Genomic DNA, 24,741 nt, shown 5'->3' with positions numbered 1-24,741 from the left:
GCTACAAAATACTTAGGAATAAATTTAACCACAAACATAAAAGTTTGCTACATGAAAACTATAGGACATTGATGAAAGAAATCAAAGAAGACACAGATAAATGGAAATAAATCCTGTGTTCATAGATCAAATAGTATTAATTCTGTTAAAAAGTATTAATTCCGTTAAAATGTCCATGTTGCCCAAACCCATCTATGATTTAATGCAATCCCCCTCAAGATTACAGTGACATTTTTTACAAAAGTGGAAAAAAAAACCCTAAAATTTTTCTAGAACTCCAAAGACCCCAAAGAGCCAAAACAATCCTGACAAAGAACAAAACAGGAGGCAGCACTCTTCCTGATTTCAAGTTATAATATAAAGCTACAGTAATCAAAATTTCATGTACTTGCATAAAAACAGACACATACATCTGAGGAACAGAATGGAGCCTGGAAATAAACACATGCATATAAAGACTACTAATATAGGACAAGAGAGCCAAGGATACTCCATAAAAAATATAGTCTTGTCAATAAACTAGATATTCATATGTAAAAGAATGAAACTCAACTATCTTATATGACTCACAAAAATTAACTCAAAATGGATTGACGACTTGAATATGAGATCTAGAACCATAAAACTTTCAGAAGAAAACATACAGTAATCTCCTTGACATCAATGTTGGCAAAGATTTTAATATGGCACAAGCAACAAAATAAAAAAAAAATTAATGAGTGGGACTATAACAAACTAAAAAGTTTTTGCAAAGCAAAAATATCCATCAACAAAATGAAAATACAACCTACCTAATGAGAAAACATATTTGCAAACCATGTAACTGATAGATGAGACCCAAAATATATCAAGAATTCATACAACTCATTAACCTCCCCTAATAATCCAATTAAAATGGGCAAAGGACCTGAATAGACTTGTTTTTCAAAGAAGATATGTAAATGATCAACAGGTACATGAAAAGGTGCTCAACATTACTAATTATGAGGGAAAAACAAATTAAAACCATGACAAGATATCTTCCTACAACAGTTAGAATGGCTATCTTCAAGAAGAAAAATGCTGGCAAAGATGGGGTAAAAAGCTAACCTTGGTGCATTGCTGGTGGGACTGCAAATTTAACAAACACTATGAAAAACAACATGGAGTTTTCTCAACAATTAAGTATTGAACTGCCATATGATCCAGAAAGTCTACTTCTGGAAATATATCTGAAGGAAATGAAAACACCATGTGAAAGAAATGTCTGGAGCCCCATGTTCATAGCAGTATTATTTACAATACTCAAGACATGGAATCAATCTAAGCGGCCACCGATGGGTGGATGGATAAACACAATGCGGTTGGCAAGTGCGCATACACATGTGCTCGTGCACGCGCACACACACACAAACACACACACACATCGCAATGGTGTATTATTCAACCATAAAAAAGAAAGAAATCCTGCCATTTGTGACATAACCTTGAGGTTATGATTAGTGAAATAAGTTAGAGCGGGAAAAAAAAAGAGAATGGCAAATACCATGTGATCTCACTTACATGTAGAATCTTGAAAAAGAAAAACATTTGAAAAAGAGATCAGACTTGTTACTAGAGATGAGCAGGGAAGGGAAGGGGAGTTAGATGTACATGGTCAAAAGGTAGAAACTTCCAACTAATTAGAAGGATACATAATTACAGGGGTGCCTGGGTGGCTCAGTGGATTAAGCCTCTGTCTTTAGCTCAGGTCATGATCTGTGTTCATGATCTCCCCTCTCTCTCTGCCTGCCTCTCTGCCTACTTGTGATCTCTCTGTCAAATAAAATAAAATCCTTAAAGAAAAAATAAGATACATAATTACAGGGAATTTAATGTGCAACATAATGACTATAGTCAACACTGCTGTATGTTTGATAGTTGTTAGAAGAGCAGATCCTAGGAATTGTCATGGCAAAGAAAAAAAAAGTTTTAATTTAAAAAACATGGTAAATATGAAATGATGGAAATTAACTAAACTTATTTTAAGTTGTTAGCCATTTCACAATATAGGTAAATTGAATCATTATGCTATATGCTTTTACAGTGCTGTATGTCACTTATGTATCTTAACTGGAAAATAAAAACTCATATGTTCCATCTAGTGACTCCTTTTTCCCCAAGTCAATTCTAATAATTTCAATTGACTTCTTAAAACATCAGGGGCAACATCTGTATGGATAGCTATTTTAATTTGCCATGGAGGTTTTTTAAAAAATATATTTTATTTATTTATTTGAGAGAGAGTGAGAGAGAGAGAGAAAGCATGAGCAGGGTGAGGGACAGAGGGAGAAGCACTCTCCCTGCTGAGCAGGGAGCCCTCCGTGGGACTTGATCCTGGGACTCCAGGATCATGACCTGAGCTGAAGGCAGACACTAAACTGACTGAGCCACCCAGGTGCCCCATGCCATAGAGCTTTGGATAGAACACAAATTATTACATTGAAATTCTTTGTTGCCCAAACTCTTTTTTCTATTAACAATTAGAATTAGGGTTGTAGTTGTGCCAAATTCTGTGTCCTTCACCTTTCAAATGACTACATATACTGTGTTGGTGAAAAGTCCTACTTGGGGAGTCAAGAGTGATAAAGAAGCCAGCCATCTACACCTGCCTCCTGGTTCTGCCATTTCCCACTGTGTGACCTTGAGCATATTGCCTAGCTTCTCCCTGCCTCGATAATAGTTCTATAAACTGAGGAGAACATCAGTGACATCCTGCCCAGCTGTTGCCAGGGCTGACTTACCACGTTTGATGCACACAGTGCGTCCAACACGTAGTGAGTATGATGGGAGTTGTAGCTATTATAATGATCAGGACACCGAGGGTTATGATGCTGATAAATACATCACGGAGAACAGAGAAAGAGGAAAACTTCCCTTATCTCCGACAAAAGGACTGGTGGTGAGAGGGGCGAGTAGTGGCGGGATAGACAAGTGCTTAATTGTCGTTCAAAAGTGTAGTTCAAAAGTGCGGTGAGCACTGTGGTGGAAATAGAAGCTGGGTGACCACCTGTCCTAGGACAGTTCTAGTTTACCCCTCTTTCCCCAGCATAGTCATTAATTTCACCCATTGCACCTTCAGAATGGACCTATGGTCCCTTGAAATAAAAGCATCCTGGCATGAGAGGCCAGGGGATGGGCTTAAGGCCTCATGGAGGAAAAACTTTTGAACTGATCCATTAAGAACAGTTAGAAAGGGGCGCCTGAGTGGCTCAGTGGGTTAGGGCCTCTGCCTTCAGCTTGGGTCGTGATGCCAGGGTTCTGGGATCTAGCCCTACATCAGGCTCTCTGCTTAGCGGGGAGCCTACTTCCCTTCCTTGCTCTCTCTGCCTCTCTGCCTACTTGTGTTCCCTGTCAAATAAATAAAATCTTAAAAAAACAAAACAAACAAACAAACAAAAACAAAACAGTTAGAAAATGAAAGCCATTTCTCTGTTCCTTGCCAAGTGTCTCCTAAAAGGGACCTGGATAGGGGAAAGCTAAGTTTTCCTTGCATTTTCAGAACAGAAAACAGGAAAAAAAAAAAATCTAAACAAGACTGTACTGGTTTCCTTTTGCTGCAGAAAATTACCACCAAATTTTAGTGGGTTCAAGTAATACAAACTGTTCTACGGGTTTGGAGTCAGAAGTCTAACATTGATTGGTCCATGGGACTGCATGTTACTTGGAGGCTCTAGGGGACAATCTATTTGCTTACCTTTCAAGCTTTTAGAAAGTACCTGTGTTTCTTGCCTCACAGGCCCCTGCTCCCTGCAGCCCAACCTCTCCTCTCTGACCTTGGCCTCTATTTAAATATTTTGACCCTCCTGCCTCCCTAAGGAACCTTATGACTACATCGGGCCCACCTGGGTAAACTAGGATACTCTCTCCTATGTGAAGATCCTTGACATAATCTCATCTGCAAAGTTCTGTACACTGTATAATGTATCCACTGATTCCAGGGATTAGACCATAGACATCTTTGGGGAGCCATTATTCTGCCTACCGCAGAGACTTATTGTTTTCATTGCTTTGGTGGCAAGAGCATAGTACTTGGAGCCAAATACCATCCTATTAAAAATGAAAGGTTCAATATTTTAGCAACCTCAGGCACATGGCTAAGTCATCTAACTACAATTTCCAAAACTAGAATTAGGAACTCATTTACTGAGAAAATAGGGCTCTAAACTTCAGTGTGACTTTTAGACTTATGTTTAAACGAGAAGAATACCAGCGTAGGAAATCATCATATGAGAATAACAGACAATGGAAAAGGCTTTTGAAGTGAATCCTTTTAAAACAGGAAGAAAAATGAGTAATAAATAATGATTAAGTTGACTGGATGTGTTCCTGACAGATGAAATTTAAGATTCTGAATAAAAAACATAGCTTATATTTAACAAAATTTAGATTGCATTTCAACTGTGCTCTAATTTGTTGAACAAAGAGTAAAACAATATATACTTTCGGCATAGTACTTTTCCAAATAAGTAAAGAAGACAGAAGGGAGTTGGGGGAAATCAGAGGGGGAGACAAACCACGAGAGACTGTGGACTCTGAGAAACACACTGAGGGTTTTGGAGGGGAGGGGGCTGGGAGGTTGGGTGAGACTCCCAGATTGCGTGGAGCACTGGGTGTGGAGCACTGGGTGTGGAGCATAAACAATGAATCTTGAAACACTGAAAAAAAAATTAAATTAAAAAAAAAAAAGTTAAAAATCTAAAAAAAAAAGAGTCTGATTACCTTCATAGTTGGCTTTTACAGGATGATCTCAAAAAGGTATTCTGAAGAATACTAGAGGGCTTACACTATTTCTCAAGCATCTCTCTTAATAATTTACCCCTGAATAATTCATTTTGTTATCATTCTTATAATTATTTTTCTTTGTTAACATTTCTTATTCTGCCAGATCTTTTCTGTATCAGATTTGATTATAGTATTTTTCTATCATTATTTTCATCAGTTGTGTTAATTCTCATATTCTCAGTGGCATCAGTAATTTGCCTTCACAGTGGATTTGAGTACATTTGCTAGAACTTCAGGTAATAAAAGGCAAAGACAATAATTAAAAGCCTGGATGGATGAAGGTATTACTGTCCTATGGCGCAATGTGCTCCTATTAACAAAAGAGAGATGTTTGAGCAGGGACCAAGTAAATCAAAAGTTCTAAATCAATTTTTATGACAGGATGACTTTTTATTCCCTATGCAATAATTTTTACTTTTAATAGTTACTTGAGTAGAGTCATAATAATTTAAAAAATATATTGGGGGCTAAAAATGTCACATTAAATTTGCCTTCAAATTGTATTCCTTATTTTACTATTAAGTGTGTTTAAGAGAGAGGATTACTTTCTAACTATTTATTTTTCTTACACAGAAGCTCCATGAGGACAGTAGTTAGGTCTATGTTTTTCACAATTGTGTTTCCAGCACTAAGATAGTACCTAATGTAGAACAGATACTCATTCAGTATTGGGGGAGAAAGCTTGATGTAAGTTTTTTTTAAGGTGATTATGTTGAGAAAATATTCACTAAACTATAGTATTTACCATAGAAAATTTGCTATCCACCTAGCAACAGAGAATCCAGGAGAATTAAAATATTTTATTACTAACATTTCATGTAGAAAATATTTGACTTCTTTTCCTTTTACTATGAGAACAGTATTGGTCATAATTCCAACTCAGTATTTCCCATAATTTCTCCACAGGACATATTATTATTCAAGAAAGACAGGTAGAAAAGAAGGGATGTTTTTGGTCAAATTTGGAAATGAATAGCATACCAGATCCTCCCCTTAGAGTTTTAAAGACACTGATAAGTCCTGATGCAAGACACAACTTCTTTACATTTGCTATACTTCCCTAATAAGGAAGGCTCTGTTGCTTTCAAACATCTACAAGGACACAATGAGTATATTTAGAACAGTATTTGGGGAAAAATTTATTATTCTTTTTGTCCTTTTCTCACCCCATTTCTTCTCTATTAGTATGTGCTTTAAGAATTTGGCAAATAGAGAGTGAAGGTTTTAATTAAAAAAAGGAATGGGAAAGGAGGTGAAGAAAGAGAGGAGAAGAGCAGGAAGGGAACAAACGTTGAACAAATGCAGAGTACATGGCTACTTGGGAGGCTGCACGCTAGAGCCATGGTCTGGAGGAGACCTAGAGGTCTGGAGGAGGAGAAACCTGGAGGTTAAAGTGCTGGGAGAGGTGAGTGGTCATCATCCACAGGAAGGCTTTTGTGTGAGGAGACTCTCCCAGAGTCTCGTGATCTGATCACAAGTATTTGTGGTTGTTTGCAGAGAACAGCTAGGGAGGAATTGGTATTTTGGTCTTTTCCACTCCCAGAAAGCCCCTGGGGTTCTTATGCAAATGATCCTTCACCGCCATAGAGTTTTGCAAGACAGGGAGCCAAGAAGATTTTCTGACTGGTCTTGTACTTCTGGAGCTACAGAGCCCACTTAAATGATCCTTTTAGTTTTTTTTTTTTTAATTATGAATGTTTGTATGTAGATAGGTATGCACGAAACATTGAGCATAGTCTATGGTTTAAAGAAGAATAAAACCCATACTTGCGTCACCTGGGTTATATAAAGTTAATATCTTTGGAGTCCCCCATATGGCTAACTCTGACCATGGCGCTCTCCATCCTCTCCAGAGCTAACCTGGATCCTGAAGTTGGTATTTACTAATCTTTGCGTTACTTTATTGAATTAGCACACATGTACTTCGTCTTTATATATTGCTCAGTTTTTCATATTTTTGAAATGGTATGTGATATATGACATCAGATTGCACGTATTCTTTTAGGACTTGCTTTTGTGTTGTTGCTCAAACTTGTTTGAGGTTTATGAATGTTGACGTGTGTAGCTCTTGTTCATTTTCATGATTTTTAATCCACTGTAGGACAGTATCAATTTACGTACTCTTCTTTGCTAAACATTTTGGTCATTTTCCCGTCTTTCATCAATACTGCCATGAGCATGCTTGTCTTGAGCTGATCCTTAGGAAGGAGAATTAGGGAGTACAAGCATAGTCACATCTCCAAGCAGAATTACCTAGGATAAGCACAGTCACATCTTGAACTCTACCAAATGTGAAATTGTTTTTTGAGGTGGGTGTAGCAATTTGTACGCCTACCAGCATCTTATAAAACTTGTGGTTTATTCACATCACCAAGAGCACTTGGCATCATTCAACCTGTAACCAATTTGCAGCAGGGCAGCAAAGTGTACTCTATGATCAGCTGCTGGGAGGCAGAGCGTGTGGAATTTTGAGTTTACCCTCAAAGAACATCCCTGTACTCCAGCTTTCTTGTGAAACAGTGAGAATTCAGACCCCGCTACTGGGGTATACGGGGACCTGTTTTGGGGAAGTGTCTGTGAAAATAAGTATTTCAATGATCTAGACCACTGAAGCTGAAAACTGGTCACCACTCCATCCTGGGCAGGTATGTGGACCTGCAAGGGCACTTATGAAGTGACAAGAAGCATCTGACAGTGGGAGATGCCCGTGACCAAACCAGTGGTGGACATGGGCCAGTCTGACCTTACAGATCTCTCTCCCTGTGTGATACGTGGAAGCAGAACTTATTTCCTTTGTATTGAGTAAGCCCTTTGGTTCCTCAACAATTTGTTGTGGGGTTGGGGTGGGTGTGTAGCAGAACATGTCAAAAAAGGAAAGAGAGGAACTTATACTGTAGAAGGAAACTTGAAAACTCAAACAACTAACTAGAAAATAAGTGTGATTATATTTATGTTGCAAGCAAATGAAACAGGTGAGGCTAAATTCATACCATTTGGTGATATAAAAACCCTTCTCTTCTCCCCTATTTGATACTAAGTCTGATTTAAACTTCTGAGAAGCTGCACCATAATCCAGCCTTCTTAGAGTGAACCAGCCTTATTTCTCATGACCCCCTCCAAAACTGTCATCTTGTCTTATCAGTCTGTTGTTCTCACAGTTGTATGAATGTCAAGATTTTATTGTTTTCCTTCTCTTTAGAATAACCTCTCCTCACTTCTTTCTCTATATAAATCATCTGAGGTTCTACTTAAAACTGTAACTTAAACCAATTTTGTTTACGGAAATTACAATATTTGTATGGACTTCTGTTTTTCTAGAAATTTCCAACATTTGCTTTTGGTAAATTATGAAATATTTGTCCTTGGACTCACCCTTCAGACTCCAAGGGAACGATACCTCAAGTAAGTGTCCTAGAGGTCAAACTCCATTTCCAAACCCCTTTTTGCCCTTAGTTGAGCATGGCCCATGTGACAGTGCCAGAGACCAATGGCAGTTCTTCCCTGGTACAACAGGACATAACCCGTCACAGCCCACTTTGTTGGAAGCCCTAGGAGTTCAAGTCTGTGGCTCAGATGTACATCAGACACCTCTTCCTAAATCCCCAGTGCCATGCTCCCCAATGTCCTGATGAAAACTTCTGCCACTTCCTGCCTCCTCCTTGTGAAAAGGTCTATTAGTAAAAGCCTCTCTCTAAAAGAAACCAAAAGGAAATTCAAGCTAGCTTAAGTAAGTGAATAAATAAGTAAATATTGATTCATGCACCTGAGAAGTAAAAGCATGAGGTAGACTTTGAGAGCATTTAGATCTAGGGTCTCCAACTAAGTTGTCTGACTCGGTTTCCCTATTTCTGGGCTCTGCTTCCTTCTACATGACAACTTCATTGTTATGGAAGCCTTTCTATGGGACAGGAAAGAGGAATATGGTCAGCCTCAGCTCCTTATCTCCATAGTTCATGAACTAAAAGAAAGAGAGCCTCTCTTGTTCCTGATATCTAGCTAATCTCATGAAGGACTAAGATGTGCAGGTCTACCTGTCAGATTATCATACTCATTGCCTGGATAGGTTATCCTGAGGAGATAGGCCAAACCCCGTGGCTAGGAGAGGGTGGGATTTTGTGATTGACAGGCCGCCTCAGAATCACCATGAAAGAAAGAGGAATATTTCCTCAGTGGAAATAGTGATGAAGTGTAAACACGTGTGCATGCATGTGTGGACACACACACACACACACAGTCCACTAAGCCCCTCTAAGATAAACCAAGTTAGGGATCCTACACTGAACACTTCCATGTCTCCATGTATAAAAGAAACTTGAAATGGTTAGGACATGAACCTCTCAAATTGTTGGTCTCTAAATTTTCCCTCAGTGGCAGAATGACTGCTTAGAAAAGTTAAAAAGTTAAGAGGACAATGTGCCTGAAAAGATAACTTTCTTCTGATAAATGAGATCTTGGCACATTCAAGTGTTTGTTCCTGGCTCAGCCTCCCTTACTGAAAGGAGTTTCTTTCTGAGGAACTCAGGCCTGAGAATAATCGAGATTCACTCACTTGGTTCCACTCTGGTCAGTCAATTAGGGTTTTATTCCTTGAGATCCCAGTCAAAGTGTCAGCACCTTTTCTCCTAAGAAAAGTATAAATGCGCTCACAGAGTAAAGATACCTACTAAAGCTACTCACTGACACCCAAAATCTAACTTTGGAAATGAATGGTGCCTCATTCCACTGTATTCAATATAAACTTAACCCCAAGTTCCAAGACTCCAAAAAGGTCTCATACTATTCTCTCTTAGGGCCAATTAAGGTCTCTCCTAAATCTTTATTTTCCTTACCCATTTTAGCTGACATATTGCTAGCTTTTTCTCTGAACGGTTATATATTTATAGTCCTTGCAAGGCAGAACATCTTTGCCCAAAGTGAATTGTATGTTCCACAAGAGTGTGTAGTTATAGAAAGATCAATATCCTATACTTATCATATTGTATGCTGCATACACTTAATGCATACTTTTTAATAGCCTTGAAAAAAATATATATAGGTCCCTATTTTTATATGTAGATTTTTGCTTTGAGCTCACAAAGTTCACATAGTTCAGAAAATAATTGATCAGTTTCCTAAGGGATGGAGGCAATCTCTCTGCAACACCTCCTTCTCTTTTTTCTCTGAACTTTTTTAGAGTGAAAAATTTACTCATACTTTTAAGCCAGTGTTTCTCAAATTGTTTCAGTACATCAACAATTAATTCTGTAAGCTGTCTCTCAAAAAATTTGAGATTTACAAAGTACTTAAGCATAATAAACATTCTGAATGTGCCTATACTAAAGAAAACAGCTTAATTTAATCTAGTACCTCCCAAACATATTTGACCATGGAACAGTTTTATAGGACAGATTTATTAAAATTTTACAGATCTAGTGCTTGAGGAACAAAGTATGGGAAATACTGACAAGTAGAGAGATGTGGACTTGCTTTAAGAGACAATGGCATCTCTTAAGTGTTTTGCCAAAAGATAGTATTTTCACGGAAGGTGGAGAGAAAAGGGTTAATGTGTCATGCTGGTATAGGAACAAGGCCATTTACATGGGAGGTCTGCCATCTGGATCCTAGGTCCATCACTGCAGGTAATGCACAACTTTCACTCTGACTCTATATTACCTTTTTGTTTTTTCTTTGCTGTATTTCTTGTCTATTTCTAATTTGCTATTTGGTTGTGTTCGCAATCTTTAAGTTGCTTTAAAATCATTTTTTCATTTACTTAATAAAAGTTTATTGAAAACACTGTGTGATTGTGTGTAGGCTCTGTGCCAGATGTAGGAATAAAAATTTAATGATAAATATATGAACAATACCTTTTTTAATTTTCCAGTCCACTGGGAATTTGAGATAAGTAAGCAAGCTAGATACCAAAGTACTATAAGCAGATTCTAAGGAACCTCAGAGTGTTATCCCAAGCTTCAATGATCAGTTTTCTTGAAAGACATCGTATCAAAGACTTGGATGAATGCGTGATGGTGAGGTGACAACCCATCAGAGAGCATTGTTCCCAGTAGAGAGAATAGCATGTGATCTGCTGATAGGAGAAAAGTTAGAAAACATGCTGGGTTCAAACTAAGAGATTAAACATTTAGTATGTCTGCAGCACAGGAGGAATTTGGGGAAGAGAATGGTGGATAGAGGAAGCAAGAACTTAGGCACAGCCTAGCAAACCATTTTTAAGAGTTTGGACAGGATCTACTCATGGAATGGAAGAAGAAATATTGTTAAAATGTCTATACAACTCAAAGCAGTCTACACATTTAATGAAATCCCCATCAAAATACTGAAAACATTTTTCACAGGCTTAGAACAATTCTAAAATTAGTATGTGACTACAAAAGATCCAGAAGAGCCAAAGCAATCTATAAAAAGAGAGACAAAACTGGAGGTATCACAATTCTAGACTTCGAGTTATATTACAAAGCTGTAGTAATCAAAGCAACATGGCACTGGCATAAAAATAGACATATAGGTCAATATAACAGAATAGAAAACCCACGGGGGGCCTGGGTGGCTCAGTGGGTTAAAGCCTCTGCTTTCAGCTTAGGTCATGATCCCAGGGTTCTGGGATCGAGCCCCACATCGGGCTCTCTGCTCAGCAGGGAGCCTGCTTTCCTTCCTCTCTCTCTGCCTGCCTCTGCCTACTTGTGATCTCTGTCAAATAAATTAAAAAAAATTTTTTTAAAAAGAATAGAAAACCCAAAAATAAACCCAAAATTTTATGGCCAATTAACTTTTGACAAAGGAGAAAAGAATATGCAATGGGAAAAAGACCGTCTCTTCAACAAATGATGTTGGGAAAACTGAACAGCCATACACAAAAGAATGAAACTGGACCACTTTCTTAGATAATACACAAAAATATAAACTCAGAATGGATTAAAGACCTATATATGAGATATGAAACCATAAACATCCTTACAGAGAACAAACAGTCAGAAATTTCTCTAACATCAGGGCTAGCAACATTTTTCTAGATGGGTCTCCTAAGACCAAAGAAATAAAAGCAAAAATAAAGTATTGGGATCACATCAAAATAAAAAGCTTCTGTACAGTGAAGTAAACAATCAACAAAACTAAAAGACAACATAAAAAATTGGGTGAAGTATTTTCAGATGATACACCTGATAAAGGGCTAGTATCTAAAATATATAAAGAATTTATAAAGCTCAACACTCAAAAAATAATCCAATTAAAAAAGGGCAGAAGACGTGGCCAGACGTTTTTCCAAAGAAGACATCCAGACGGCCAAAATACTCATGAAAAGATGCTCAATATCACTCACCGTCAGGGAAATGCAAATCAAAACTACAATGACCTATCACCTCACAACTGTCAGAAAGGCTAAAATCAAAAACATAAGACACAAGTGTTGGTGATGATGTGGAGAAAAACCCTTTTGCTCTATTTGTGGGAATGCAGACTGGTACAGCCAAGTTATGGAAAGAGCCCAAGTGTCCACTGATGGATGGATAAAAAGGTGTTTTATATGTGCAGTGGAATTTTATTCAGCCATAAAAAGAATGAAATCTTAGCATTTACAAGAACATGGATAGAGTTGGAGAGTATAATGCCAACCAAATAGGTCAGAGAAAGACAAATACCATAGTCTTTTACTTATATGTGGAATTTAAGAAATAAGACGGGGGGCGGGGGAGAGAAGGGGGGGAGGGGAGGGAGAGGGGGGGAGAAGGGGATAAACCAAGAAACAGACTCTTAATTGCAGAGAACAAACTGATGATTACCAGAAGAAAGGGGGTAGGGGTCTGGGGGGAATAGGTGAAGGGGATTAGAGTACACTTATCACACTGAGCACTGAGTAATGTACAGACTTGTTGAATCACTATATTGTACACCTGAAACTAATGTCACACTGTATGTTAACTATACTGGAATTAAAATAAAAATCAATGTGAGAAAGGGTTTGGACATGATCAGATTTGTTTTAGAAAGATAATGTTGACTATACTGTGGAAAACTGATTGAAAGGGTTAAGACAAAAAGCAAGGACGACAGCTGGCTAATTTTTAAGTCAAACATAAAAGTTCCGCAAATAGGAGCAACTCATGTAAGCTACTCCGGCAGCCAATCCATGCTCTCTTCAGATCTCTGTAGGTTCAGCTAATGGGATCAGGAGGAAAAGCAAGCAAGTAGGGTCAACAGAAAAGGGCAGCAGGATTAACCACACATTAGTCTATGCTGCAGATACAGCCCATGCTTGACCTATGGAATAAGTACATGTAACTCATCACAGTGTTTCTCAGTCCTGCTGCTCATTTGAAACCCCGAAGAACTTCTAAAAATACTGATGCTGAGGCTGAAATTCTGATTCCATTGCTCTGAACTGGGGTCTTGAAAACAGTCTCGAATGGGATCAGTAGGCAGGACTGAGAGTCAGAGAACCAATGAGTCTACCCAGAAATTCAGACCTATCTTAGTTAATTTACATTCCATAGTCTAAGATAGTTCTTCTCAAACTGTAACAGGCATCAGAATTTTATGGGGGAGCTTGTCAAAACTCAGACAGATATGCTCTACTCTGAGTTTCTGAGTCGGTAGGTGTGGGTGGCACCTGAGAATCTGCATTTCTAACAAGTACAAAAGGGATGCTGGTCCAGAGACCAGACTTTGAGAACCACTAGTCTTAGGCAATCATTTTGGAAATGAGATTTTTTTAGAAGAATATTTTTTTTCCTGGAGGAACTAAGTTTTATTGCTTTGTTCTTTTATTAATTTATGTATGTGGAATCTTTTGTTTCAGAATAAAGTCTTAATAATTATTGTTTCAGAATAAAGTCTTACATACAGCAAAGAATTTCCATAGAGTAATTTATAAAAAATACAAGTTTTTTCTTTTCTTTTCTTTTTTTAAGATTTTATTATTTATTTGACAGACAGAGATCACAAGTAGGCAGAGAGGCAGGCAGAGAGAGAGGGGGAAGGAAGCAGGCTCCCCGCTGAGCAGAGAGCCCAATGTGGGGCTCAATCTCAGGACCCTGGGATCATGACCTGAGCCAAAGGCAGAGGCTTAACCCACTGATCCACCCAGGTGCCCCCAAAATAGGAGTTTTAAAATAAGTTTGGCACGTTTTGTACAAACTATATATTTCCTTGCATCACGATTATTTTTAACAATGAAATCTGCTCAGAGGCTAAAAACAATCATCATTATAGTCTTTTATTTCTAAAAATATACCAATATTAAATATCACAGGAACTATACATATAAAAGTAAAGCCATCAAAATAAAATGAAATGATGCAATTTTTGAAATTAAGGAACTGACTTCTTCTCAATTAGGAAAAAATCTGGCTAAACAGATGGATCCTGAACTGAGCCCTGAAGGAGAATAGACTTGGCTTTATTGGACCATGACTGTTGGCCATGGCTTTGCCCTTTCATTGTCATTAACTCTTAGCACTTTACCACTACTTAGACTGGAATATTCCAGAAATAAGGTGACTCCTAAATTAGCTTTGGGGAACATCTTAACAACTGACAAGAAAAGCCACCAAAGCAACACCTTTTTTTTCCCTTCAAATTTTAATTCAAATTCTAGTTAGTTAACATACAGTGTGATATTGGTTTCAGGAGAATTTAGTGATTCCTCACTTACATTTAACACCCAGTGCTCATCTCAAGTGCCCTCCCTAGTACCCACCACCCATTTAGTGCATCCCTCCACCCAGCTTCCCTCTAGCAACCCTCAGTTTGTTCTCTATAGCTAAGAGTCTCTTATAATTTACCTCCCTCTCTTTGGTTTTTTCCCTTCCGCTATGCTTATTTATCATTTCTGATTAAGTCATCAAACAAACGAGAATTTTTTAAAGATTTTATTTGTTGAAAGAGAGAGAGAGAGAGTGTGTGTGTGTGTCTGTTAATGTGTGTAAGCAGTGAAGGGGCAGAAAGAGAGAGAGAATCTCAAGCAGACTCCCTTCTGAGCATGAAGCCCTACTCAGGGCTCAATCCCACCACCTTGAGATCATGACCTGACCCAAAATCAAGAGTCAGATGCTTAACTGAGTCACACAAGTACCCCTAAACAACAGTAGAAATTTTAATTAAGTTTAGATGGTTTCTCAATTTTACCTTCACCCAAATTTTTCCTGATAAACCTTTCCTTAATAAGATGGTTCCTGCACCTGCCAAAATTCCATTCCAAAAGCAAGAATGTGGTTTCTGCAATCTGACAGTTGTCACTCCCATGCCCTTAAGAACTCTCAATTATTTAGAGCCGTTTCTGCATTTCAGGGCAATGGGAAATTAGTTTAACATACAATAAAATCATAGGCAAAGAAAACCAAAGCCTCTGTAAGCCCACAGATAGACTTTCACTTTTTTCAAATCATGCAAAATATGTTTTCAGTAATCATTTGTGTCAGAAGTAATTTGTGGGGTAACTACTCCCTACTGAAGAAACATTTGCTAAACACTAATGGAAGATAGGGTACTAGACAGGTTCTCAACACAGGCTTAGTTTCATCATAAGCATGTAGATCATTCATCATTACTTATGACATGTTTTAACTCAAAACAATCAAAAGCCAGCATGGTTAAATATTTAGTCCTGTCAATCACTAAGAATATTAGTCAATCACTACTGAATATTAGTATAGATTTCATGTATCTATATTTTAAGTTTATGTTTTTGGGAGAGAGTGAGTTCACACACATGAGTGTGCCCAAGCATGTGGGGCAGGGGCACAGACTCCCCGCTGAGAGTAGAGCCCTATAGGAGGCTCAATCCCTTGACCCTAAGATCATGACTGAGCTGAAATCAAGAGCTGAATGCTTAACTGACTGAGCCACCCAGGGGCCCCAGTATAGGCTATATTTTTATAATAAAACATTCACTATTAAAACCATACAAGAAAAAAATGGAATACTTTGGATATTACCTATTTTTTGATGTTTAAGTAAGCAATATTTTCATTTGGAAGTATAATCTAATTCAGTCATTTTGTAAGACTGTCCAAGAACGCAATCATTATTTTAAGTATTTTGAGGAAAAAAAGAAAAACAAATTTGTAAGAAATGGATCAAAATATGAACAAGTATTCAGAGCATTCTTCTCTTTCTCCTTTGCTCCATGCCAACAAGGGCAATAAAATTTAAATATTTTCCTCTAGCTAATGCAGTAAATGACATTATCAAGTAGGAGACCTATGGAAAACCCTATCATATGGTTCCTTGAAGTGGCTGTTTATAGGTTGATAAGACACAACCTAATTGAATCACTTTAGAGAAGTTAGAGACAATCTCTTTCCACACCCTCACTGACCCATGAGGAAAGAGAGGCCCAGAGCTAACACCGGGAATCCGTAGATGTCCCTCTGTCATATGTGCCCTTGTAGCATACAGAGTGCGGCTGGTGATACACTCTGGTGTGGTGTCTGTGTCAACAATGGAAAAACTGCTCGGTGGCTCTCAAACGTTAGTGTGCTGCTGTGTTTATTAAACACGCCCCAGGCCCAGAGAGACAATTCACTAGGTCTGAATGGAGCCCAGGTGTCTGCAGTTTCAGCAGGGACGGTGCGATCACTGTGCTGACGACACAGGTCAGTCTTGGTTGGTACTGAGAAACGCAGAGAACTATAGAATGGTAAGTTTCAGAAAGGGGTTTTATGCTGAATGAGCACACTTTGCCAACCAAGTGACAGCTTTTTCATGAAAACTTAATGGCTTCCCCTTTCCTTTACAACTACAAGGAAAGAGGGAATGCTATTTATACAAGACACCAGAAAAACCACAGAGCAATAATGATCAACTTCTCGCACCTGACAATCAATCACCTGGGGATACCTGGAAAGGTACACATTCACCGGCCCTTTTTTTGAAGAGTCTTATTTATGGGGAGGTATGTGGTAGTCCCATGGAAACTACAGTTTTCATAATCACTCCTGGTAATTCTTATCATCCCCCTTTTTTTTAATTTTTAAAAATTTATTCATGCAAGAGAGAGAAAGAGGGGGAAGGGAGAGAGGGAGAAGCTGGCTCCCCACGGAGCAAGGAACCCAACATGGGCTCTGCCCCAGGACCCTGGGATCACTACTTCAACACTTCTCAACGTTGATCTATGAAAGGTGAAGTAAAAATAGAGTTGTCCATGGTAAGGGGTTTTAAAAAATCAGCTGGGAGGCTACTAAGGAGGTGGGCTTTAAGTTAGTCATCACCAGGTAAATAATGAACTTCTGACCTGGGCCAAAGTGCAAATACTTCAAGGACTCCGTAGGCGCTGTAAACCAGGGACACAAGCATTCCCTTTTTGTCTTTCAAAACCACTGACTTTTAGGGCGCTTTGAGTGTCTCGGGGGGTTAAGCATCTGCCTTTGGCTCAGGTCGTGATCCCAGGGTCCTGAGATCAAGCCCCCGCATTGGGGGGGGCGGGGGTCCCTGCTCAGCTGAGCATCTGCTTCTCTCTCTCCCCGCCCCATTGTCTGTGTGGTCTTTCTCTCAGTCTTTTAAGAAAAATTCACGGACTTTTGTTCCCTTAGTGGGACATAATTTGCATTGCTCCCCAAGCTTTGCTCCCTAATTTAGAATTCTAAGACCCTAAATAAGTGCTTTTGTTTTCTTTCAGTTCTGCCTCTTTTCTCAGTCAACAGGTATATAAAATCAGCTCGGGGGACGCGGTGAGACACGTACCTCCGCAGCTTCTGAATGCGTAAGGCTGGAGAGTGGTCCAAGAACTGGCATTGTTGCAAGTCCCCAGGTGATGCTGAGGATGCTGTGAAACCCCCGGGCGGGGCCACGCTGTGCAAGGTGAGATAGGAAAATGCCCAGAGGCCCGGGTAGGATCACTGCCGATGCCTGGACGTATGCCCACGGATGCCGGAGGAGCAGTAATGTGGCCTCTGCTGCTTTTCTTGCCTCCAAGACTCAAGCAGGTGTTTTTGGTTCATGGAACCTAAAGTGGAAACTCCTGGTAGAACTTCTAGACAATGAAGTTCCCAGGCTTCCAGCTGTTACAACCGGTGGTTGCACCCACGGGGGTGGGGGTGAGGTGGGGGCGGTGGGGGTGGGGAGGACAGGGAAGACATTAGCGGAAGCTCAAAGAGGAGAAATTGTGCTCAACTGCTAACCCAAAAGGTAGCAGAGATGTGCAGGAAAGTTTTCACAGTCATTTGTTCCAAACTATAAAAGTCCGTTTATCCCTGCCCATATTCCAAATTTAAAGGGATTAGGAGGATCTGAGGTTCTTGGAAAAACAAGAAAATAAGACCCTAAAAGAGAGGGGTGCCTGGGTGGCTCAGTGGGTTAAGCCTCTGCCTTCAGCTTGGGTCATGATCTTAGGGTCCTGGGATGGAGCCCTGCATTGGGCTCTCTGCTCAGCAGGGAGCCTCCTTCCCCCTCTCTGCCTGCCTCTCTGCCTACTTGTGATCTCTCTGTCAAATAAGTAAAATCTTAAAAAAAAAAAAAAAAAGACCCTAAAAGAGAGAAATTTCAAGGTTGAGGTAATCAGACCAGACTGTTCAATGTGACTAATAACATGCACGCAATCAAGAGGCTTACTTAACAAAACCTGAAAGCAACGTGATCAATGACTCTTTGCTCTGTTGGCACGTACCCAAATGCAGAATCCATCCCACTTGGACTTTGGAAACTATCCTTTTATGTGCAAGTGAGCTATTAATAGGGGGAGTAGGCTTTGGAAGCAAAGGCAGAGAGATCACAAGGAGGGCCACAAATCTGTGTTGGGAGAACAGAATTTTGCCCAGAGTAAGGCATACTTTAAGCGAGGGAAAGGAAGACTGAGAGATGTTCTAAGTATACAGAAGGGGATCTCACAGTCCCTAGGCAAGTGAAGGCACTAAGACGCAATAATAAAAATGAAAATAAGAAAGGAGCTTTGGGGACAAAGTAATAAATGAATGTTAAAGGGGTAACTATAGGGAAAGCAGCCACCAAGGCAATAAGCCTTGCATTAGAAATAAGAGTGGTGGGTATTAAGGAGGGCACGTATTGCATGGAGCACTGGGTGTGGTGCATAAGCAATGAATTCTGTTATGCTGAAAAGAAATTTAAAAAAAAAATAGAAATAAGAGTTTGGTGAACATAAAGAAGCCAGTCATTAAGGTGTAGTTAGCTTGTCTGTCTTCCACCAAATCTGCCTCTGTACAGGCACCATTTTAAAATCAGGCATCAAAACAGAATACTCCTGGCATAAAAGATCTGGTTTCATAAAATGACACGAAACAGGGACGCTGAAACTGTCACCGATTCAGGGAGCCTGAGATCATCAGATAATCACATTAGCACAGAGCCAGACTTTCAAACGCTATGTTTTCTTCAATTTTCTCTTGAATCCTTATGTTGATAGTAATTCTATTTTGTAGAGTTGAAAAGTAATATTCTTTGCTCTCGGTAAATGACACACTCCACGTTGCTGCCATATCTAAAGACATTTTAGGTCCCACGGACAAATTTAGAAATGCTTAGATAGAAGAAATCACAAAGATAATAAACACAGGGTAAATTAAGCATACTTTAACTTATGTTAAACCATAAGACCTCTTTACGGGAAAAAGTGTACATTGGAAGGAATGAGAGAGATAGTGAGAGAGGGAACACAAGCAAGGGGAGCAGCAGGCTGAGGGAAAAGCAGGCTCCCCTCTGAGCATGGAGCCACATAAGGGGCTCAGTCCCTGGGTGCTGGGATCATTACCTGAGCAGAAGACAGATGCTTAATGACTGAGCCACCCAGGTGCTCCCTATGATAGATTATTGAATGAACAAAGCAAAAGCAGCATTATATATATGCTTAGGGTCACATCTAGTAAATTTAAAAAATAAACACATTAAACGGATAAGTGGGCATATCTGATAGACATTAATCTAGTAGACCAGGTGAGACAGGCAAAGGAGAAAGGAGGACTTAGAGTTTACAGGCTTTAGTTCCACTCAAGGATTATGAGCCTTTTTTTTTTTTTTTTAAATTTTTATTTATTTATTTATTTATTTGACAGACAGATCACAAGTAGGCAGAGAGGCAGGCAGAGAGAGAGAGAGAGAGAGAGGAGGAAGCAGGCTCCCCGCTGAGCAGAGAGCCTGACGTGGGGCTTGATCCCAAGACCCTGGGATCATGACCTGAGCTGAAGGCAGAGGCTTTAACCCACTGAGCTACCCAGGTGCCCCGAGCCTTTTGTTTTATAAACATAAAAGATTTATCATTTAAATATCAAAATGCTGGATTTAAGAAAGCTGATTACTTGCACATTTCATGACTTCCCTGGTTTTAGATATCTTCTCAGCATTTCATACAAGAAACCAATGAAGTAATATATGCTGAGTTGTAAGGAAAATAATTCGTTTCACAAAAATGTGACATTAATGTAAGGTATCAGGAAGACATTCTCCATTGAGCAAATACGAAAGAGATATATAACTCATGCACTCCTCAGTACATATAGAAATTCATTAATCAGAAGTCACTGTGTAAAAGACCAATTATGAATCTATAACCCATTGGAACACAGAATTAATACTAAAATAATATAGAATCTGATTACAGGAAAGAACACAAAACTTGCAATTCTGGAATTAAAAGCTACATAATTTTCTCTAATAGACCAAACTGCCCCTGAAATGGAAGACTAGAAGTGGAAGAACGCACGCGTGCAAAGGTGGCCTCGTCTTTCATGTAAGGAGTGTAGCGCTTTGTCATCATTGGGAAGGCTGCCGGGAGTGCTGCCTGGTCCACAGCATGCTGGGGGAAGGTCACCAAGAAGACATGACCGCCAGCTGACCCGTGAGCTGGACGTGGGAGATCCCAGGCTCTGGACCCCCACCCCTGTCTTTGGAACATGGGTTCTGCTTGCCTTTCCCACTTCCAGAGGCTTCTCCAAGGACAAAGCCTTGAGGCAGTGATGATGTGGTGTTGAGAACACCTGCGTGGGACCCATGACTGATTCCAGTGAAGGCCTCTATATAAACTTTAAAGACTTGGCCAGCAGGCATGAGGATCGTTTTGCTTTACTGCTTCCACAAGAGAAGCCTCCTATGTAAATTCCCTCTGCTTCTGAAAACTGCCACCTACCAACATGGATGGCCTGCCCCTTCACAGTCTCCCTGCCCTCTGAGGACAGGGGCCATTTCACATCACACCTGGGAGCTCCTGAGGAACCTGAACCAACACAACTCTGAGAATGGCACCATGTGATGTGAATCACCTGGCTTAATTAAGGCCACTCCCCCTTTAGGGACAACCAGCATCTGGTGATGGGTCATCCGATTCCCTGCCACAACTCTGAAGGATCAGGTGAGCTTTAGAGCAACCCGTGGGCAGCTAAGGACTTGACTGTTACCGTGTAATGACACACCTTCCCCATGCACGCAGACGTGTTTTCTTCTTCCTGTTCCTATGCGTGGTCGTGCACAAGCACTCCCCCAAATCTTTGGGGGACAGTATAGTAGGTTCCAGCTAATAAGGTTAACAAGAATAAATATGCTCTAAATTACTGAAAAGAGAAGAACTGAAAAACCCTAAAGAAAATTTTAAAAATGCAGGGAGCCTGGGTGGCTCCGTCAGTTAAGTCTGTCTTGGGCTGCAGTCCTGATCCCAGGATCCTGAGACTGAGCGGCACATTGGGCTTCCTGCTCAGCGGGGAGCCTGCTTCTCCCTCTCCCTCTGTCCCCCACCCTGGTTTGTGCTCTCATTCTCCTGTGGTCTCTCTCTAATAAGTAAAACCCTTTAAAAAGAAAATTTTAAAAATGCAAAAACTCATAAAAATTCCGTAAAAGGATCAATACAAGATCAGTACAATAAAATCTACAGCGCTCTGCATCTCAACAAATATTTGAATATATAATGGCAAATTTCTGGATAACAACAGAAAGATAAAACATCTTGGAAATCCACCCCAAAAGTAAAGGAAAACACATGGTATATGTGAAATAAATCTTGAAATTTAAAAAGAAGGGGGCAATGAAGAGGAAAGATTGTCTTATCAGTCATGAAAATGTTATATAAAACTTGAGTGATTTTATTAATTTAATATTGGATGGCAAATAAAGAGGTTATGAAGAGAAGTGTAAAGACAGACTAATGAACGTCTAAGGATTTAGTTTGTGATAAAAATAGCAATTTATGTAAGTGGGAAAAGAATAGTGTTGAAATGAGTGACTAACCATTTGCAAAACATTGAGTGAGATTTACAAGTCCTACTGTACGCTAAAATAAAGCTTAGCTTTCCATGTAAACCTCTGACTCCAGCCTTTCTTCCACCCCAGCACCTCATCCCTTTTCCTCACCTTTTTCTGTATGTTCCACCTCTTCCTCTCTTTTCCATCAACAGTTAAGCATATTTAATTTATTTATAATATTTTGTATTATTTATATTTATATAAATATATTAAAAATATATAGAATATATAATATATATTTTAAAACATATATTTTTAAAATATATAAATATTATATTTACATTTATATTTATATTATTTATAATATTTATCTTTAACTACCAACCAATTAAACAAAAGAAAAACTCTCATCCAAACCTGCTTCTTTCAGCTACCACCATGTTTCTTGGCTTCTTGAAAGAACCCTCCATTGTTCCTGTCTGCTTCCCCTCCACTTTTCTTACGTGGCACCCCGTGTCTTACACTGGTCTCTGGAATAGGTTCTGCAACCAGAGAATTCTGGACAGAAGGGTTTTCAGGATGTGCTCTCAGGAGACGCAGTAGGAAGGAGGTAAAGAAGGCAGAACTAAGCAGATGGAGAAGGCGACCCACAGTGTAGGTCCTACTGAGTGCTCAGGTGATCCTGGGAGAGGGAGGCTAGAATTCTTCCAGTTGAAACACGGGGAGCGGGCCTTTAGATCCCACCACAGACAGTCACTGGCCTGGGCTGTCTTGTGCATGACAGTGTCCTGCCACTGAAGGCAACTGCACATGGCAGGTAGTGATTCCTGATCAAAGGATGGAGTATTTGGCCTTCCAGAAGGGACTGGGTGGAGCAAGATGGTGTCCACAACATTATCCACTACATCTACTTGGTGAGGGGTTTACAATTACTGGCTTCTTAAGTGATTTCTCCCCATCAGGGAAAAGCTTGACCCGGATTCCAGTTACTCTGGTTTCCTGGGGAAAATTAGGTGAAAAGTGTTGGTAGAATGAGCTACAACCCTTATGGCTCCACCTCATCTCAAAACTACAAGAGACGTTCATCTTCTCCTCCTCCACCACCTATTTTAGGTGCCCCTTCCCTTGGCTGACACCTCTGCCAGCTGAGACAATTTGCTGGGTTGACTGACTCACCACCATTCCTGAAGGATTGGAGCCCCTGCTTGCTGGGCCACTCCTAGGCTGCGGCTGCTCTACTCCTTCCAAGAGGGTCATTGTGAATTATGGCAATCAGAGCCACTCCCACTTAACTCTTTCATTTCCAAGCCCCAAATTCTACTTCTGTGGACACAGCTCCACAAACAGTTCCTGATTTAGGCTCCAACTGACATGCAGGAAGGTGACGCCTTTCTCACAGAGTACCTTCCCCAAGCTGACACCTCAGCTACTCCTGGAAGAGGCCAATCCATGTCCATCAGGCTGATTGGTTCTGAGTCGTGTAGTAATGTGATAGGACCAGCAAATCCCTTGTTCTTGTGCAGGACTGGAACTAGATAAGGCAAGTGAAGACTTAGGGTACAACATTTAAGAGAACCATTCAACTGGGGTGCCTAGGTGGCTCAGTCAGTGAAATGCCTCACGCTTGATTTTGGCTCATGACCTCAGGGTTCTGAGATAGGTCAGCATCTGGCTCCACACTGGTTGTGGAGCCTGCTTAAGGGTGCTTGAGGGTCTCTCTTTCCCTCTCCCTCTCGTGCTGTCCCACCCTGCCTCTTCTCTAAAAACAAGAAGGGGGGGGAAGTAAGGGAAGCAACCTCAAGGTTGCTTCAACCTTGAGGTTGAAGCTCAACCTCAAGGGTGTGACATATCTCTCAGACAATGTCTCTTTCCTGCAAAATGGCTGACCAGGCCCACTAACGGGTTGTCTACCTATCCAAAATTTCTTCTCACCAATTTCTTCTTAGGCCAGCCCTGTTACTTACAGTACAGATACAAACATTTTTGCCTTGCCCCCTGCCATACCAGCTGACTCAGCCATTAATCCTGCTCCCTTTTTTCTCCTGGAGAGAAGCCATAAAGAAATTTTGATGAGGCAGTAGGAGTGATCTGAGCAAGAAGGGCCAGACAATAGCAGCAAATGAGTCAGTATGGGATCCTTGTGTTCATCCTCTTTACTGGTACTATCCTGCTCTGTTCATGCTCAATTCCAGATGTACTACTTCTGTCTTACCATGGGTTTCTGCTGGGCCTTCCCCTACTATGATTCTATGATTACAGTTCATGAAAGAAACTGGCCACTTAGTTACTTGATGCTATAGGGTCAGATGCTCACTCCTATTGCCCTTATAAGATCCACATAGTATCCATTTTCACTACAGATAACACAAGGACTATAGTGTCCCGGATTGTATGGCCAAGTCATAAACCATTTGCATCATACCCTGGCCTTGTTCTTCCTTGCAAAGCTCTTTTCTGTTCTTGTCTTCATTCAAAGATGGCAGTTCCCCATGTCCCCTGATAAATGGATTCCAGCAATATTTACAGTTACAGAGTTCTGGAAGTTCTATCAAATGTTGTTGTTTTTTAAAGTGTTGTGAGAGATGTAAGATGCAATAAGTTTATTTCAGAGAAGATGGGCCTTTTGCCAGCACATATTGTTTGCATTCTGAAGCTCCTTTAGTGTTTGGTTCTCTTTCCTTAGAAGGGGCAGCGTCTATCACTGAGCTGTGCTTGGATTTGGCCCTTGGTATGGTAGCTTACAGGGGAAATAAGAGTAAAGGCTAAAGAAGGAAAGCACTGGATTGCGAGGCACCTGCCTCATTGGAGTCCTCAGCATAATCT

The 24,741-nt window shown here is 40.1% G+C and overlaps 1 long non-coding RNA gene across 3 annotated transcripts in view; it reads right to left on the bottom strand.

Annotated features, from left to right (window-relative positions):
- LOC116568927 overlaps positions 1–23,160 on the bottom strand; it is a 49,369-nt gene extending 26,209 nt beyond the window's left edge. Inside the window, exons 1-5 of one of the 3 annotated variants that reach the window (XR_004276784.1) lie at positions 23,095–23,160; positions 22,336–22,917; positions 17,482–17,743; positions 9,353–9,425; positions 6,588–7,001 (exon numbers count right to left, since the gene is read on the bottom strand). This is a non-coding gene — a long non-coding RNA (uncharacterized LOC116568927). Of the gene's footprint in view, positions 1–6,587; positions 7,002–9,352; positions 9,426–17,481; positions 17,799–22,335; positions 22,918–23,094 lie in introns of those variants that run through there. The other 2 variants (XR_004276785.1, XR_004276783.1) reach the window with 2 other exon arrangements.
- Between the last annotated feature and the right edge of the window lie 1,581 nt (positions 23,161–24,741).

The sequence above is a fragment of the Mustela erminea genome, chromosome 11 (assembly GCF_009829155.1).
Source record: "Mustela erminea isolate mMusErm1 chromosome 11, mMusErm1.Pri, whole genome shotgun sequence".
Classification (NCBI taxonomy): Eukaryota; Metazoa; Chordata; class Mammalia; order Carnivora; family Mustelidae; genus Mustela; species Mustela erminea.
The sequence above is the reverse complement of the archived record's forward strand: the minus strand, read 5'-3'. Positions and strand labels throughout refer to the sequence as shown.